General features: G+C 44.9%; 1 long non-coding RNA gene across 1 annotated transcript; it reads left to right on the top strand.

The window, feature by feature from the left end:
* Positions 1-11,164: 11,164 nt before the first annotated feature.
* Positions 11,165-17,818, top strand: LOC129188192 (uncharacterized). Its single transcript, XR_008572545.1, has 3 exons — positions 11,165-11,356; positions 12,143-12,301; positions 13,088-17,818. It is a non-coding gene; the product is annotated as an uncharacterized LOC129188192 (long non-coding RNA).
* The last annotated feature ends 1,572 nt before the right edge of the window (positions 17,819-19,390 follow it).

Raw genomic sequence — 19,390 nt, forward strand, 5'->3', positions numbered from 1 at the left:
AAGGACAGATGGTGGTTGACTTTGCAAAAAGGATGGAAATGGCTATAGTGAATACTTTCTTCCAGAAGAAGCAGGAACATAGGGTGACCTATAAGAGTGGAGGTAGGAGCACACAGGTAGACTACATCTTGTGTAGACGCTGTCATCTGAAGGAGATCAGTGACTGTAAAGTAGTGGTAGGCCATAGTGTAGACAAACAGCATAGGATGATGGTGTGGAGGATGACTCTGGTGGGGAGGAAGATGAAGAGGACAAAGACAGAGCAGAGGACCAAATGGCGGAAGCTGAAAAAGGAAGAGTGTTGCATGACTTTTAGGAAGGAGTTAAGACAGGCTCTGAGTGGTCAGGAGGTGCTTCCAGATGACTGGACAACTACAGCTAATGTGATCAGGGAGACAGGCAGGAGAGTACTTGGTGTGGCATCTGGAAGGAAAGTAGACAAGGAGACTTGGTGGTGGAATGAGGAGGTACAGGAGTGTATACAGAGAAAGAGGTTAGCTAAGAAGAAGAAGTGGGACACTGAGAGGACTGAGGAGAGTAGACAGGAGTACAGGGAGATGCAGCGTCAGGTAAGAGTAGAGGTAGCAAAGGCCAAACAAGGCGCTTATGATGACTTGTATGCTAGGTTGGATAGTAAGGAGGGAGAGACTGATCTATACAGGTTGGCAAGACAGAGAGACAGAGATGGGAAGGACGTGCAGCAGGTTAAGGTGATTAAGGACAGGGATGGAAGTCTATTGACAAGTGGCAGTAGTGTGATGGGAAGATGGAAAGAATACTTTGAAGAGCTGATGAACGTGGAAAATGAGAGAGAACAAAGACTAAAAGAGGTGACTTTTGTGGACCAGGAAGTAGCAAAGATTAGTCAGGATGAAGTGAGGAGGGCATTGAAGAGGATGAAGAGTGGAAAGGCCGTCGGTCCTGATGATATGCCTGTAGAGGTTTGGAAGTGTCTAGGAGAGGTGGCCGTAGAGTTCCTGACTGGGTTGTTCAACAGAATCTTAGATCATGAAAAGATGCCTGAGGAATGGAGGAGAAGTGTGCTGGTGCCCATTTTGAAGAACAAGGGAGATGTGCAGAGCTGTGGCAACTACAGAGGAATAAAGCTGATGAGCCATACAATGAAGTTATGGGAAAGAGTAGTTGAAGCTAGACTAAGGGCAGAAGTGAGCATTTGTGAGCAGCAGTATGGTTTCATGCCAAAAAAAAAAAAAAAAAAAAAGAGTACTACAGAGGCAGTATTTGCTGTGAGGACATTGATAGAGAAGTACAGAGAAGGCCAGATGGAGCTGCATTGTGTTTTTGTAGATGTGGAGAAAGCTTATGACAGGGTGCCCAGAAAGGAACTGTGCTATTGTATGAGGAAGTCTGGAGTGGCAGAGAAGTATGTTAGAGCGGTGCAGGACATGTATGAGGACTGGACGACAGTGGTGAGGTTTTGCTGTAGGTGTGACAGAGGAGTTCAAGGTGGAGGTGGGAAAGACTGACGAGGTTAGACAGGAATCTCAATGGACTATGATGTTTGACATTGTGCAGATGACATTGTGATCTGCAGTGAGAGCAGGGAACAGGTGGAGGAGAAGCTAGAGAGGTGGAGGTTTGCCCTGGAAAGGAGAGGAATAAAGGTTAGCCACAGTAAGACAGAGTACATGTGTGTGAATGAGAGGGACCCAAGTGGAAGAGTGAGCTTACAGGGAGAAGAGATCAAGAAGGTGGAGGATTTGAAGTACTTAGGGTCAACAGTCCAGAGCAATGGAGAGTGTGGAAAAGAGGTGAAGAAGCGTGTACAGGTAGGATGGTACGGGTGGAGAAAAGTGTCAGGTGTGATGTGTGATAGAAGAGTTTCAGCTAAAATGAAGGGAAAGGTGTACAAAACTGTGGTGAGACCAGTGATGTTTTTTGGTCTAGAGACAGTGTCCATGAGGAAAAGACAGGAGACAGAGCTGGAGGTAGCAGAGGTGAAGATGCTGAGGTTCTCCCTGGGAGTGACCAGGTAGGATAGGATCAGGAATGAGTACCTCAGAGGGACAGCACATGTTAGAGGTTTTGGAGATAAAGTCAGAGAGGCCAGACTGAGACGGTTTGGACATGACCAGGGAATAGGGAATAGGGAATATATAAGTAGAAAGATGCTGAGTTTGGAACTGCCAGGCAGGAGGCCTAGAGGAAGACCAAAGAGGAGGTTTATGGATGTAGTGAAAGAGGACATGAAGGTAGTTGGTGTGAGAGAAGAGGATGCAGAAGACAGGGTTAGGTGGAGGCAATTGATTCGCTGTGGCGACCCCTGAAGGGAAAAGCCGAAAGGAAAAGAAGACAGTTACTTGTGAACATTTAATCAATATGAAATAAAACAATACGGACAAAATATCATGATTCCCTTTTATTACATACAATTGTTTGAGCAAAATCAAATCAACACTACACAATAAGGAAAAAAAACCCAAAAAAAACTACTATTTGGCTCTCACTCAAATCCTTCAAAGGCCTCCTTGAAGCGGTCCGTACCCCAACGAGTGAATCATAAGAACTCAAGTCAGTAAAAGGAATCAAATCACTACTTTCCAGACCCAATCAGGAAGTAATGGAACAGGAAGTGACTTCATTAGTTACAGCATTTAGTGATGACAGCATACAGTCAAATAAAACACCTTTAACTACAAATGAAACCACTGCAGTCACCGTGTCTTTCTTTTACACATGAATAAAAACAAGATGTATTTATTGAACAAAGACACATGCAAAGAATATTACAACACAGTAGCAACACAGTGACTGCATGGAAGTCAGGCGAGTCAAGCAGGAGACCATCAGTGACTCTGCATGTGTCTTATCAAATAATCGCTCCTCAAAAATGTGTCACCACAATTTGAGCAAGTAAAAGGTTTTTCTCCTGTGTGTATTCTCATGTGTCTTTGCATGGTTGTCTTTTGGTTGAAGCGTTTACCACAGTATGAGCAACTATAAGGTTTTTCACCTGTGTGCGTTCTCATGTGTGATATCATGTGTGTCTTTCGACTGAAGCGTTGACCACAGTCTGAGCAACTAAAAGGTTTTTCTCCAGTGTGTGTTCTCATGTGTGATTGCATGTCTGACTTTTGAGTGAAGCGTTTGCCACAGTCTGAGCAACTAAAAGGTTTTTCTCCTGTGTGTGTTCTCATGTGTAATTGCATGTTTGTCTTTACAGTGAAGCTTGTACCACAGTCTGAGCAACTAAAAGGTTTTTCTCCTATGTGTGTCCTCATGTGTCTTTGCATGTTTGTCTTTCGACTGAAGTGTTGGCCACAGTCTGAGCAACTAAAAGGTTTTTCCCCTGTGTGTGTTCTCATGTGTAATTGCATGTGTGTCTTTTGAGTGAAGCATTGACCACAGTCTGAGCAAATGAATGGTTTTTCTCCTGTGTGTGTTCTCATGTGTGATTGTATGTTTGTCTTTGAAGTGAAGCGTTTACCACAATCAGGGCAACTGAAAGGTTTTTCTCCTGTGTGCGTTCTCATGTGTGATTGCATGTCTGACTTTTGAGTGAAGCGTTTACCACAGTCTGAGCAACTAAAAGGTTTTTCTCCTGTGTGTGTTCTCATGTGTGATTGCATGTGTGTCTTTAAAGTGAAGCTTTTACCACAGTGTGAGCAACTAAAAGGTTTTTCTCCTGTGTGTGTTCTCATGTGTCGAGCCAAATTACCGCTACGAGAAAATATTTTATCACAAACTGAGCAGTTAAAACGTTTACTTGTCTTCTTTTTAGAGCTTTCAGAGTGTTTGTCGCCAGTGTGAGTCATCATATCACCTTCACAGTCTGTATCGCCGCTCACAGATTCTTGGTTGAAGTCGCTGTCTTCACCTTCAGGAGAGTGTGACGTTGTGTTGTCACTATCTGACAGTGGAGCTAAGAGGTTGTCTGCTTGTGATCCTCCACAGTGGTCTCCATCAGCTTCTGTTGTCATGTGTTGCAGTGAGCTGCTGCATGAAGGCTCCGCCTCTCTCATCTCCTCACTTGGACTATGATGAAGCTGTGAGGACTCAGGTGGTTTGTCTTCAGGGTCTTCGGTCTTCACAGAGACACCAGTCAGTGGCAACCTGGCGTGATCAGCCTCCTCTGGCCCTAGAAGATGCTCTCCCTCCTGAGTGATGGAGAGTTCTTCCTCTTCCTCTTTAACATAGGGGGGCTGTGGCTCCACCTCTTCCTCTTTAATGTGGGTGGGCTGTGGCCCCTCCTCTTTAATTGGCTGTGGCTCCTCCGCCTGCTCCAAAGTGGAGCTCCTATTCTGTGGCTGAGGCGAACGTTCTTTTTGATGACCAATCAGCTGATGGATGTCTGCAGAACACAATAATCATTCTGGAAGCTTACTGTGTACTGTTAAAAAAAAAAAAATCACCATTTGACTCCTCCCTGAGCTCCCACCTTGTCGTGGTGGAGGAGTTTGCGTGTCCGATGATAATAGGAGCTAAGTTGTCTCGGTGTTTTATGCCCCTGGTAGGGTCACCCACGACAAAGAGGCACTAGGTGAGGGAACAGACAAAGAGTGGCTCAATAGGCCCCTATGATGAAACAAACCATTGGACCACTTTTCACCTTGCCCAGACACGGGTCGCTGGGGTCGCATGATGGTGAGTGTCTGGTAGCCGGGCCTACGCCCATGGGGCCCGGCCAGGCACAGCCTGAAGAAAAGACATGGGTCGCCCCTCCCACGAGCTCACCACTCATGGGAGGGGCCAAAGGGGTCGGAGGCAGAGTGAGCTGGGTGGCAGCTAAGGCGGGGACCTTGGCGGTCCGATCCTCGGCTACAGAAGCTAGCTCTTGGAACATGGAATGTCACCTCTCTGGTAGGGAAGGAGCCTGAGCTGGTGCACGAGGTTGAGAAGGTCCGGCTGGATGTAGTCAAACTCGCCTCAACGCACAGCAAGGCTCTGGAAGCGGTCCTCTCGAGAGGGGCTGGACTTCATTCCACTCTGAGAGGTGACTGGCAGGGGCGGCGACTCTTGTTGCGCCCCGGCTTGTGGCCTGTATGTTGGAGTTTAACCCGGTGAACGAGAGGGTAGTTTCCCTCCGCCTTTGGGTGAGGGGACGGGTCCTGAATGTTGTTTGTGCTTATGTGACAAACAGCAGTTCAAAATACCGCCCTTTTTGGAGTCTCTAGAGGAATCATGAGGTCGAAGGAACTGCCCAAGGAGCTCAGAGACAGAACTGTGGCAAGGCACAGATCTGGCCAAGGTTATAAAAGAATTTCTGCAGCACTCAAGGTTCCTGAGAGCACAGTGGCCTCCATAATCCTCAAATGGAAGACGTTTGGGACGACCACAACTCCTGGCCGTCCAGCCAAACTGAGCTATCGTGGGAGAAGAGCCTTAGTGAGAGAGGTGAAGAAGAACCCAAAGATCACTGTGGCTGAGCTCCAGAGATGCAGGAGGGAGATGGGATAAAGTTCCACAAAGTCAACTATCAGTGCAGATCTTCCACTAGTCGGGACTTTATGGCAAAGTGGCCCGATGGAAGCCTCTCCTCAGCACAAGACACATGAAAAAACACATGAAGGACTCCCAGACTATGAGAAATTACATTCTCTGGTCTGATGAGACCAAGATTGAACTTTAATTCTAAGCGGTACGTGTGGAGAACACCAGGCACTGCTCATCACCTGCCCAATACAATCCCTACAGTGAAACACGGTGGTGGGAGCATCATGTTGTGGGGGTGTTTTTCAGCTGCAGGGACAGGACGACTGGTTGCAATTGAAGGAAAGATGAATGATATCCTGGAGGAAAACCTCTTCCAGAGTGCTCAGGACCTCAGACTGGGCTCAAGGTTCATCTTTCAACAGGACAATGACCCTAAGCACATCGCTAAAATAACAAAGGAGTGGCTTCAGAACAACTCTGTCACCGTTCTTGACCGGCCCAGCCAGAGCCCTGTAAATGGCTGTCCACTAACGTTCACCATCCCACCTGACAGAACTGGAGAGGATCTGCAAGGAAGAATGGCGGAGGATCCCCAAATCCCGGTGTGAAAAACTTGTTGCATCATTCCCAAGAAGACTCATGGCTGTACGAGCTCAACAGGGTGCTTCTACTCAATACTGAGCACAGCGTCTGAATACTTCTGACCACGTCATATTTCACCTTTTCTTTTTTCATACATTTGCAAACATTTCTACATGTCTGTTCTTTTTCTGTCAAGATGGATGCTGAGTGTACGTTCATGACAAATAAAATTAACTTTTTGGATTTTGGCAAAAGGCTGCAATGACACAGAGTGAAACATTTCAAGGGGTCTGAATACTTTCCGTACCCACTGTATATACACATATACATATATACATATACAGTAGACGCCCCTACAACGTAAATAATCCGTTCCGAGAACCTTTGTGTTATAGGGGTTTTATGTTATACGAAGCGCAAAATACATGTAAATAGCCTAATCCGTTCCAAGATCTTCCCAAACTCATACCTTGGCCCTTCAAAATAGTCCACCAAATATGGTGGGAAAATATAAGAAAACGTGAGCATAAACATAGTAGAGTAACATTCCAATATAAAATAAGTTAATAAATAAGATTGCTGTAAATGAATAAAACTGAAAAACAAAAACAATCTCACCGTTCGCGAGATGTCTTGATCAGGAGCACGCAAGTGGAGACGAGGAGGAGGAGGACTAGCCTGAGTCGAAACGCGACTCAAAGAGTCTAAGAGTCAGCTGGTCTCACAGACAAACGCACACGCGCTACACGATAATGCTGTGTGCAAAATTCAAGATTCAAGATTCAAGATTCAAGAGTTTTATTGTCATGTGCATGGTAAAACAGCAGTTATACCATGCAATGAAAATCTTATTCTGTTCATACTCCCAAGAAAAGAAAGGAAACACGAGAAAGAATAAGAACATAGAAACATAAACACATATACATAAATACCAATAAATTAAGCAACAACAACAGAAGAGACATTAATACAAGCAAATAATACAAATAAATAAATAAATAAATAAATAAATAAAGTGCTATGAGTGTGTGCGTGTGTTGCGTGCGGCGTGTGCGAGTGCTTCGTTGAGAAGCCTGATGGCCTGTGGGTAAAAGCTGTTTGCCAGCCTTGTGGTCCTGGACTTCAAACTCCTGTAGCGTCTGCCTGACGGTAGGAGTGTGAATAATGAGTGTTGTGGATGTGTGCTGTCCTTGATGAGGTTGTGTGTTCTTCGTAGGACTCTAGTTTTATAAATGTCTTGCAGTGAGGGGAGGGCTGCCCCAACAATGTTCTGTGAGGTCTTGATCACCCGCTGGAGTGCCTTCCTATCACGTGTTGTACAGTTACCGTACCAAACAGTGATGGAGGCGGTAAGGACACTTTCGATAGTGCATCTGTAGAAGCAACTCAGGATTGTGGTGGACATGCCAAATTTCCTCAGTCTTCTCAGGAAGTACAGTCTCCTTTGGGACTTCTTCAGAATTTATTGGGTGTTGTGAGACCAGGTGAGGTCCTCGCTGATGTGTGTGCCAAGGAACTTGAAGGTTTTCACCCTCTCCACCTCAGTCTCATCAATAAACAGGGGTCTATGCGGCTCCTTTTCCCTTGTTCTTGGGTCAATGATCATCTCTTTAGTCTTATCTGTATTGAGAAGGAGATTGTTATCACGACACCAAGGCAAACTGTAGAGGGTCCACAGTTGCCGCCGGGATGCTCTTTTTGATGTGGGTCATGACTATTCTTTCAAAGCACTTCATAACAATAGGAGTGAGTGCTATAGGGCGATAGTCATTCAAGCAGGTCACGTTGCTCTTCTTGGGTACGGGCACTATGGTGGTGGACTTAAAGCAGGTCGGTACAGATGCTTGTGCAAGCGACAGGTTAAATATGTCAGCAAGCACATCAGCTAGCTCTGATGAGCAAACCCGAAGTGCACGTCCTGAGATGTTGTCTGGCCCTGCTGCTTTTCGTGGGTTTGTTTTGTTTAGAACCCTGCGCACATCAGCTGATGTCACCATGAGAGGTGAGTCCTGTGTGCTCCCCAGGTTCAGCCACCCTCTCTGCTCATCAGGAGTTTGGGTGTCAAAGCGGGCATAGAACTCGTTCAGCTCATCTGGAAGTGTGGTATGGCTGGACGTGGCTATGCTACTCTGCTGTCGATAGTCTGTTATGTGCTGGAGCCCCGCCCACATGCGCCGAGGGTCTGAGGTGGAATAGTAGCCCTCCAGCTTCTGTCTGTACTGTCTTTTGGCCTCCCGTATGGACCTCCTCAGGTCATATCTGGCCTTTTTGTAGTCATCAGCGGTGCCCATGACAAATGCAGTGGTGCACAGACGTACAGACGATGGAAAAGCACTGCTCGCAGGACATTGAGCTGCTGATAGTGAAATGCAGACCTTTTTATTTGCCTCGTGAGTTTAGCGCTGTGTATTTAACTGCTGTTTACATCCCACCACGAGCTAACACTGCTAATGCACTAGGCCTCCTGCATGACATCATTGATAAACACGAGACCAAACACCCAGACGCTGTATTTATTATATCTGGCGATTTCAACCACTGTAACCTCAGGACTGTCCTCCCCAAATATTACCAGCATGTGAGCTTTCCCACAAGGGAAAATAACATCCTGGACCAAGTCTACTGCAACATGAAAGGTGCTTTGAAGGCTGTTCCAAGACCCCACTTTGGTAAGGCTGACCACATCTCTATATTCCTTTATCCAACATACAGACAACTTCTTAAAAAAGCTCCCCCTGTACGTACAGCAGTTAAAGTGTGGAATGAAGAAACTGATCAAGTACTTCAGGACTGCTTTGGCTGCACAAACTGGGATGTGTTTAAAACTGCAGCGGGGAGGGAAGATTGTACTGTTGATTTGGATGAATATGCTTCTGCTGTTACTGGCTACATTAGCACATGTATAGAGACTGTTACCACCACCAAGTATTACAGAAAATACCCTAACCAAAAACAGTGGATGCACTGTGATGTAAGTTCTGTGAAGGTGAGGACACAGCATTCCCTGATCTCACGTTGAGCTGTAATCCTTGCTCGTAGTTCGTCCATCTTGTTTTCAAGAGAGCGGACGTTGGCTAGCAGCAGGCTTGGTAGCGGTGGCCTCGTCGCTCTAGCTTTTAGCCTAGCATGCAGGCCGGCTCGCTTGCCTCGTTTACGCCTCGGATGCTTTGCTCGCCGGGTATTCAGCTCACCAGGCCCGCAGGCTGCTGCGTTCTCTCGGCGCAGAAGAAAGGCAAAGTCTGAGAGGCTAAATGAAAGTTCGTGGTGAACCCTGCCGATGTTCAAAAGTGTCTCTCTGTTGTAATGTACTGCGTGAGTGTGTTGAATGTCCAAAATGAACAATAAAATAGCAAAAAATAGAAAAACACGGGAGAGTGTCACAGAGACGTCTGCCACGGAGGGGGCAATCTTGATCTTGACATCTTTGAACTTAACTTAACTGTTTAAGTTAGTTTCAGGGCCACTACGATGAGGAAGGAAGTTGAAGGGAGAAGCCTGTCTCTCACACAAACGTGCTGTATACGTCAGTCAATGAGATGAGAGCGTATGCCCCGATTTGCGCTCCACTTGGTGGTGTGCGTGTGGCAGTTTCAAAGCTTTTGTGCAACTGGTGTCAACATTTGCTTAACTGTATTATTTGGCGAGGGAGCTTAAGGGGGGCTTGCTGCGACGCGTGTGCCGAGGAGCGCGTGGGTGGATGTCGGAGGCAGGAGTGCTGGGACATGGATGGGAGCTGCGTCATCAACAGACTTTAAAAACACTTTCGGGTTACAAGAAGAACTTTTGCCTATGCCTGTGAGTACCTTTCGCCAACTCTCAGCAAAACACGCCTTTCCATGACATATACTGTAGGTCAGATTTATGAGACCTGACCCTTCAGACTGCAATAAAATATAGATGTTCTGTTAGCCTCTTCATCTGCTTTGTACACTATGTACGCTGTGCCAATGCAGTCTGCTACGTACGAGAGGTGAGTGCTAAGATGGCCTCTCTGTGGCTTCAGCGGCTTGCACGGGCGCGTGCGACGTATGGTCTATCCAGATATATAATACAGGTCTATCCAGATATATAATACAGATCAGTGGAACGTAGCCTATGGTTAGCTCAGCTAATTAGCTCCGTGCCAAGCTAAGCCCCTCTAACGATGTCGCCGTACTGATTCGTTGACTGATTCAGCCCCAAGGAAGAATATCCACACATAGCTCTCACTTGCAATCTACCGTCTCTTTGCTTCACCACTTACGGTTCCACTGAACAATTGTTATTCTGTGACAGCTTTCCTTGTGGAGACTCTGCTTTGGTCAAGACAATAGCTCCACCTGGTGTTTAAACTAAGAAGTAGTGAACGTTAAGCATACCTTCAACGTGGAGCACAACTCGAGTTTTGCAAACAGCTTCCAGTTGCTGTCGTAGCCGCTCGTTCTCCTCTCTTGTTGGAGAAAGTTCCTCCTCGTACAATGTTATGTGTAGTCTCTTATCTGCAGCTTCCACCTCCGTGTGTCCGAGATGCAATGAGGGTGCCCAGTCTGGATGGCTTTCATCCATTTCATAAGCTGGTCTCCCTAAAAGCACACACTCCCATGATGCCTTTTACAAATGTGTACATCGATCACGGTTCTTTCATTCATTCTTGATCCTACAAACCACAACGAGTTTTATTCCCCAAAACACGGTACTTGACTTTGTTTGCTGCCCTCAGCTAGCTTGGCTAACGCTAGCGGCCTACTGAATGCGAGGCGTGAAGGAGCAAAACGCACGCTTTGATTCAAACTTACCAGTGTGAAAATGCCGTGAACACACCAACATGTGTCGGGTGATGGCGTCGAAAGTGATGTGTGGTCGTCTCACGGCTGCTATCCAGGCCATTCGGCGTCTCTTCGTTAGCTCACAGATCACAGCTCCTTGGCTTTGCTTCCACGTTGGAAATGGGAAAAATGTCACCCCATCCTTTTTATCCCCGGAGCGATCGCGTGAACGATTGTGGCAGTTAATAACACAACACGTCTGCACCATGATTTCACTTGTTTCAACAAAACAACAACACAAGGGCGGCCGGTGTCAACAAACTTTTCAGTTTCCTTCCAAGCCCAGAATGCAATGCGGTTACGTCACCTCCGCAACGTCAGTCTTCTTCCTTGTCGTTGATGCAGACTGCTCGTGCACTACCGCCACCCTCCGGACGTGAATGGTCGCTATGCCTCACACGACTAGGCTATATCAATAATACGCCATACTATGTGTAACGGGCTGCACGAGGTATATGTGAGGTGGAACAAACCAGAACCCAAATCGGCAACGAGGGTGAGGCATCGAGCCCACCGGAGCGTGTCCTATTACATGTTAACACAGGAAAGTCTGGCAAATGAATACCAAAGACCAGGTGAGTAGTTGGCACAAATACACTATTCGATTTTATTCGACTGATTCCAAGTTATTAAACAGACAGTCACTTCATTACACGACTCTTTGTGGCAGGATGGACGTGCTCATCCAACCTATTCGTGTTGCCTCTGTGATTGTTAGCCAATCGCCACGAGAGGACACCCTATAAAAAGGGGCCTTGTTAGCGTCCCCGGTCTCTTGCTTGTTGCTGCTGAGGGTAGACCCGTTTCTGGTCGCGTCGTGCAAGCCGGGTCCTAATGCTTCTTCTGGTTTTAAGATCCATGCTGAGTGTCCTCCGGTTGCTCTTGGTAGACCTCTCAGCCTCATGCCTGCTACAGGAGATACTCCTTTTTTTAACCAGCTATGATCCCACTGGTTGCAGTATTAGTGCTTTGGCATAGTATAATTCACGATGTGACCACCTTAGCCAGTTGTTCAGGGCACTATGACACCACCTGGTTTGACCCAGGACGTTGCCAAAGTGGACGTATGGTGGGAGGATCAGCTGACACCCACATCTACTGGCCAAATGGCCTGGTGGAACGGATGCCAGCCTGTGAGGCTGTACCAGTGTACGTTGGTAAACCTCACTCCGTCTGCCTTAAGAGCTGCGCTGAACACGCGTCGACAGTCCGGGCTTTTGGTCGTGTGGCCGTGTGCGCTCTCGTCTCCCATTGCAAAGGTGCTGTGTTCAAGCCCCGGTGCGGGCAGTGCGATGCAGGGCGGGTTACACTGGCATGTGTGCACTTGTGCATCTGATTGAACCTTCCTATGTTTTCCCCAGGGAGGCGCAGCCCTGCAAGTGGCTAAAATGGGACCTGGGATTTCGGGCCTTTCCAGAGACGGGAGTCGTCTTCCTTGGATGGATTTCGGTCCCAGGGTCTGCATCAACACCTTGGGCTCACCTCGGGTCGTGCCAGGCGAGCGTAACACTTGTAATGAGGTGGGGACGGGCTTTGGGTTGTTTTGTTACGGTGGTTCACTGTCCATAATGTGGATTGGATCAATTACAATTAACTACAATTGGCAAAGGTTGTTCAATAAACCAGGACTGCTGTTGGGGGTGTAGTGGAGAAAATTCTAGTCTCAGGGCGTGGCAAAATAGAATAACGTCAAAATGCATCCACAATAGTTCCTGAAATAGTTCGTATAAGGAGTCAGTCAGTTCTCATTTTAATGTTTCAGAGCTTCAGTTCAACAAAATTGTTAGTATGGAATAAATCAGGTAGTGTTTTACATTTTAGCTACCGTCATTTAGATCACACACATGAAAGGTTGCAGTTGGACACAGTTTGAAGGGTTTCCAATAACAAGAGTTTCATAGTGCAGCACAATCAGGTTAGCATGAGGCATACAATTAGCTCTGGGAAGGAGCCAGTTGCATCACATGCCCCCCATCCCCAGCCCCCCAATCCACAAATCCACTTTGGACAATGTGCCGGTGGTACCAAACATTTCGGAGGAAAATAACATCTTACATGCGGGCCACATACCTGTATATAATTATTACAAGTAGATTTTAGAATAACTGCTTGCATTGCTGTTTATTGATTGAATTAAGTGTCTTCCAATAAGTACAGTAAAGATGTAACCGTTTATCAAATAACTTGGTGAATGATTACAAATAGTTTATAGAAATAATGCTTCATTAAATGGTAGCGGAGTAGATGAACATCTGGTTAAGTGTGTCAAAGGTTCAACAGAAATGCTGTTGCTTCTACACTCCAAGGTCACCAGACTGACGGCACACAATGAAGTCAAAAGAAGAAACATTGGCCGGAGCCAAGAATGTTTTGTTGATGCCAACAACTCCACTAAGTGTTATGGGGACAGCGGGGGAGCCGGCTATCATCTGCTGGCGTCCAGGAGAAAGATATGTTTGGAGAGACTGACGCCAACGGTTTGAGCAAAGGAATATAAAAAGGACTATGGGACAATCGGGCGCGAGCTCTCTTTCATTTCACCTTGGAGATGGGTACAGGTGGATGAAACGGGGCCCAGGTACCTGTAGACTGTGGAAACTATCCTGTCTGACTTATTTTTCAATATATTTGGAAAAATCTAACTTGTTGTGAGTCTTTCTCATAACTGGAGATTAAGGAGCTCACAAGGGAGGTGAAATTGGCTACAAGAATAAAGTCGTAAATTCATGAGGAAAAAAGTTGTATTATGAGAAAAAGTTGCAAATTTATGAGAAAGAAATTAAGTCGTAAATTTACGAGAAAAAAGTTTTACATTTACGAGAAGAAAAGTGTTAAATGTATGAGAATAAAGTGTCAGTATGAGGTGTGGTGGTGCCGTACGTGTCAGAGGGAAAATAGAGCATAGCTCTTCAGGAACGAAAGAAGCTTTCCTCTTCCGCTTCAGGCAAGCTTTTATTTATAACGTGGCAGCAAAACACAGCAGTGCAGCACGGACAGATTGGCAAGGCCAAAGGTCACATAAGTCCCTCCTTTTTCATAGCTGTCCCAGGCGATGCCTGTTAGATAAAGTTACTCATTTTTTCTCAAACATACGACTTTACTTTTATTCTCAGTCTCAGATTACTTTCATACTCTGTCGTATTCTTGTACATTTATGACTTCATTCTCATAAATGTGACTTTCTTGTAACTTTATAACTTTATTCTCATATATTTAACAACTTTTTTTCTCGTAAATTTACACTTTTTCTCAAATGTACAACTATTTTTGTAAATGTACAACTTTTTTCTCATAAATGTACAACTTTTTTCTGGTAAATGTACTACTTTATTGTCATTTGTACGCTTCGTCTGCCATCGTAACGGAGGGGTTTGACATGATGCGCATGCATTAATTACACAACATAACAAAGTAGTTACCGCCCTAACATGACATCATCTGAATAACACAAGACACGTGCCATATTGTAAGCGAGTTGGAAAATGAACGCAAACAGAGGCGAAGGTTGGCCGTAGATCTCTGTACGCGAAGGCTAACCAAGGTGCCACTGTGGTTGAATTGCTACCATGAAGGGGGTGTTGGATGTCCTAAGTTACCCTCAAAGACGTGGAAAATGTGCCAGTTAGCGTCCATACTTCACAGCAGACTTTTGTCAGAATTTGTCTTAATGGAACGTGTCCGCCAACAGGAAGCCGCCTCCGTCCGTCTTTGTGCTGCGGCACGTGGCCGTCTTCTTGGACGGACACATGTTCTCGTTGCAGATCTCCCTGGCGTCCTTTGACTGCGTGAGCCCGCTTCCTGTTGAGGTGAGAGTCGCAGAACGCCATCACACGCACGCCGTACACCAGCAGCCCTCGTGTACGTGAATAAAGGTACGTCTTATCTCTTCCAGGTACAAAATGCTACATTTATCTTTTCAAGATGATGCAATGTGGACTAAAGTAATGGGACAGTTGGCTATCGTGTTCTTTGGCCCCATGGCGGGTTATTTGGCAATGAAACTGCAGAGTGAGTCAGGGTGCTTTGTTCTTGTGATGTGTCGGTCGCCAAAGAATGGGCTCTTTGAAATGGACGACAAGAGCCGGCTCACGTCATTGGGAGACAGTCGGGAGCCGACCAGTTTTAAAGGCGAATGTCATCGGTCAAGATGTGTGGCGGCGTCGCTGCATCCAGATTGAGCGGGGGACGGGCGGAGTGAAACACGCCGTAGTGCTCATGGAGCCGATTCGTTCGTGAGGAATTTGCATGAAGAGATCAAATATACTTGATATTGTGTATTTTTTACATTTGTGTTTCACACAAAACACATCACTTGCTAATAAATTCATTTAAGACAGCAAAAAAAATCGGCGGAGCCACTCGGTAGCCGAAAAGAGCAGGCTCTTTTTAGTGAGCCGGGCCAAAAGAACCGGTTCTCTAAAAAGAGCCGAAATTTCCACCACTACTTTGTTTGACCACACGAGTCCACAGAATGATACAGCACAGGCGTAAGCTGACTTGTTTCTTATGTGCGATATCATTTGAAAATTGAGAGTGCTTGAAAACCGAGGCAAAATTGTAGCAAATTTTAGACCAAAATGATACACACGAAAAGTGAGGCATGTGACTGTACCGTCGTCTCTCGCTACTTCGCGGTTCGAACATCGCTCCCTCTCTGGTTGACTATCATCAGTCAAGAAATATACATATTTAAGCAAATTGGACCTATTTTTGCCCAAATTAGGCATTTTCAAACATAAAATGACTAAATGAGCCAAAATACAAATGCAGTATAAACCATTTAGAGCAATGTTCAACTTGTGAATGTCACATTGGTCACTAATTTGGCCACTAGGTGTCAGTAACCACCAAAGTACCAGGTTTGAACAACTGGATTTAAATAATAATAATAATAATAATAATAATAATAATAATATTCATGGATTAGATTTTGTTTAGTGCTTTTCAAGGCACCCAAAGTGCTTCACAATGAAGTGAAGCCATTCATTCACCCCTCAGTCACACGCTGGTGGTGGTAATCTACATCTGTAGGCACAGCTGCCAAGGGGTAGTCTGACAGAAACACAGCTGCCAATTTGCGCGTGTGGCCTCTCCGACCAAACCAAACATTCATTCGCATTCATACGCCAGTGTGGGCAGCACTGGAGGCGAGGTGGGTGACGTGTCTCGCCCAGGGACACGACGACGGTGACTGGGTGGAGGGAGCGAGGATGGAACCGCCAACCCTCCGATCTCCAGCTCAATTGATCTCACAGGCATAGTAAGAACTACAACAATAGTCATATTAGTAGCATTGTATTCAATTACTGGGTAATAGGTAATAGGAGTGTAAAGCTGACTATAGGGGTGTTATTTCATGTGTAAAGGGCTCTAATGTGGAAAAAAAAAACTATTTAGAAGATCGTAAACTGATTTTTTTTATGCTGGAACTGCAAAAATATTTCATTTATAAATAAGGAATTCGACTTCTCAGAAATTCACTTATCGCTGTCGGGCCTGGAAGCAATTAACCGCCAAAAACCGGGGATTACTGTGTTGCATTTTGAGGGGGGGACACATTTATGACCCCAGTTTAGCCATTTTGCAGCTAAACAAGACATATTGGGCATAAAAAAGGTTTATGTAATCCGCCCTACTTCACACTGCCCGCTCAAGGGCTCGAACACATGACTTCGCAATGGGGGATGAGAGCGCTGACCCCTTGGCCAAAAGCCCCAATCGTCAACTGTGCGTTCAGTGCAGCTCTTAAGGCAGAGGGAGTGAGGTTTACCAACACACTTGCGCAGCCTCACAGGCTGGCATCCGTTACATTCACCACCTTCTAAATACGCTTTTTAACCTTATTAGAGCCCTCTAGACATGACATAACACCCCTATAGTCACCTTTACACGCCTATTACCCAATATAGTAGACATAATAGCATAAAAGAAGACACTTCAGACATAAATAAGAATATATATGTAATAGAAACTCACACACATACTTCCTGCATGGCTATTGCCTCATCAGTGTAACATTACTGACACCTAGGGACCAGTGCAGAATACTGCATGTCATCACAACATGCGTTTGAATGCCTTATTTGTGTTTCATATTTAGCCATTTTTATGCTGAATTTAGGCCAGAATGCTCAAATATGCATGTTTTTGACTATCAATAGGCCGTAATCAACCATGAAACAGCGCTGATTTGTCTTTTTGCAAGAGCGTGGTAGAGTGAAGCCACGAAATCGGTGTTAGTCATGTCAGAATATGATTATGTTCCAATATTTCCGGACTACCGGGGCAGATATTACTGTGTTGTGAGCTGACAGTGCGTCGCCAGCAAGATGCTGCGTTTACTGCACATGGAACCAACCCTGTCATTTTCACATGACTTTCTGTGACTAAATCTCGTGTTTTATTTGCAAAATAGAACATCCGTGGGCAAACCACCACACATACCACTGAGGAATATATCATCTTTTGAACAAAATACTAAATGTGTTGTGGCAAAGTAGCACTCGCATCACTCACCGTCCATGAGGTTGTAGACGAGGCAGTAATCGTTGCTGGTGGAGTTGGAGGTCTTTGTGGTGGACGTGGCCTGCAAAGGAATGATGGAAGGAAGTCAACACCTCCGTGTGGCCACAAACAGGAAGTGCGTTCAAGCCCACCTTCACCCTGCAGAAGCTGGGCGCCGACGGCGGGTTGAACTCCAAGACGATGTCGGTGGTGGCGCGGCCGCTGGGCGAGGTGTGCTGGATTTGCAGGCATGACGGAGAGTCCTTCACTAACTGGAGGAAAGTTGAACAACGTTGGGATTAAAACAGTCATACAGCGAAGTGACAGTAGGTGGAAAAGCCTATTGTTTCTATCAAATCACACCCCCCGGCCCCCCTTTTTGTTGTTTTTTTTTAATTACAAACGCTTCAAACTTTTTCTTAACCAATTTTTGTAAATTTTGACTCCTACCTCCGGCCCCCTCCACCGCCCCCCAATGTAATTTTCCAAAAGTACAACCTTTTTGGTGTTCTTTGATTCTTACTATTCATACTATTAAGACGTTTACAAAAAACATATTTTCTTGAATATTTCAGCTTTGTGCTACAACAATGACATTATTTTGTCTCATCATATTACGAGTTTATTCTCATAAATTGCAACTTTTTTCAAGTTAGAATACGACTTTTTTCTCATAATAATTGGACTTGATTGTCTATTTTACAAAGTAATTGTAATATTAATGTAATTAGTTATAATGAATTGAAATATTTAATAACACATTATTATGGAGTAATTGTGTTAATATTTTGACTTCAATAAATACAAAATATTTCATAGCACTTATTATAATTGTCTGAAAGTCTATTTGTGTAACATTGACGTCTGTTATAAGTACATTTGTAGCGTTTTCTGCGATGTCCAAGTGTCCATGAACGCAGCAGCAACTTGTTTCTGGGAGGTACGTGATGCACTTGAATGCAACCTTCTTACAACAGGAACTAGCTGAGCACTGGAAGCAGTTTTGCTAGTATGAGCTTGCTTCCCTTGTGGGGTATGAAGCGTCCATCCTCGGCGTGCGTTGTACGACTCAACAAGGGGAGTTTGATGATTCTTTTGTGCATTAGGAGTGTTTGCTGTGCCGTGTAGGAAGCTAAATGAAAGCTAGTTTGTTGGATGTGGTGTGATTGGGGTACACTTCTGAGCCATGTGCTTGTGGTTGTTTGCTAGCTGGCTCACTGACTAGCATGTTTGCTCTCACTTGTCTCTCTCTTAGCATGACTTGATATGTGTGCTGTGCATGCCTTTATTTGTGTCATGTGAGTGCTATTGGGCTGCTTTATTTGTAATTGCATGTGTTCCTATTGTTTAGACCACACACATACAAGCCTTTGGACACACACCTACTTGGACAAATCCACTCCTTTGGACAAACCCAATTTCAATGGACTAACCCACATTTGTAAAGAGCCCATCCACCTCCATAATAAAGATGATTAAAGGATTCTCTGACCGGAATCTTTCCATGGTGTCCCAACTCTAAAAGAACCACTACCCCTTTCCCACAATTATAGGTTTATATTGATCATTAACTGTAATAAAAATAGTCGTTATTTATTTTATAATGAATTGAAAAATTGTTAACTGTAACACAGAATAATTGTAATATTATTGTAAATTTTGAACTTATAATAAATTGAAATATTTGATAACATTATTAGTATTATTCATGTATTAAAATGATTAATTTTACAAATATTTCGTAGCATATTTGATTATAATCGTTTTATTAATCATAATCTGAAATAAAATATTTTTATAATGTAAACATTTTGAATTTATAATGAATTAAAATAATTTGATAACATTAAATTATTTATTGTTGTTAACTGTCCTTACCGCCTCCATCACTGTTTGGTACGGTAACTGTACAACACGTGATAGGAAGGCACTCCAGCGGGTGATCAAGACCTCACAGAACATTGTTGGGGCAGCCCTCCCCTCACTGCAAGACATTTATAAAACTAGAGTCCTACGAAGAACACACAACCTCATCAAGGACAGCACACATCCACAACACTCATTATTCACACTCCTACCGTCAGGCAGACGCTACAGGAGTTTGA

This window comes from Dunckerocampus dactyliophorus, chromosome 9, assembly GCF_027744805.1.
Source record: "Dunckerocampus dactyliophorus isolate RoL2022-P2 chromosome 9, RoL_Ddac_1.1, whole genome shotgun sequence".
In the NCBI taxonomy this organism is placed as follows: Eukaryota; Metazoa; Chordata; class Actinopteri; order Syngnathiformes; family Syngnathidae; genus Dunckerocampus; species Dunckerocampus dactyliophorus.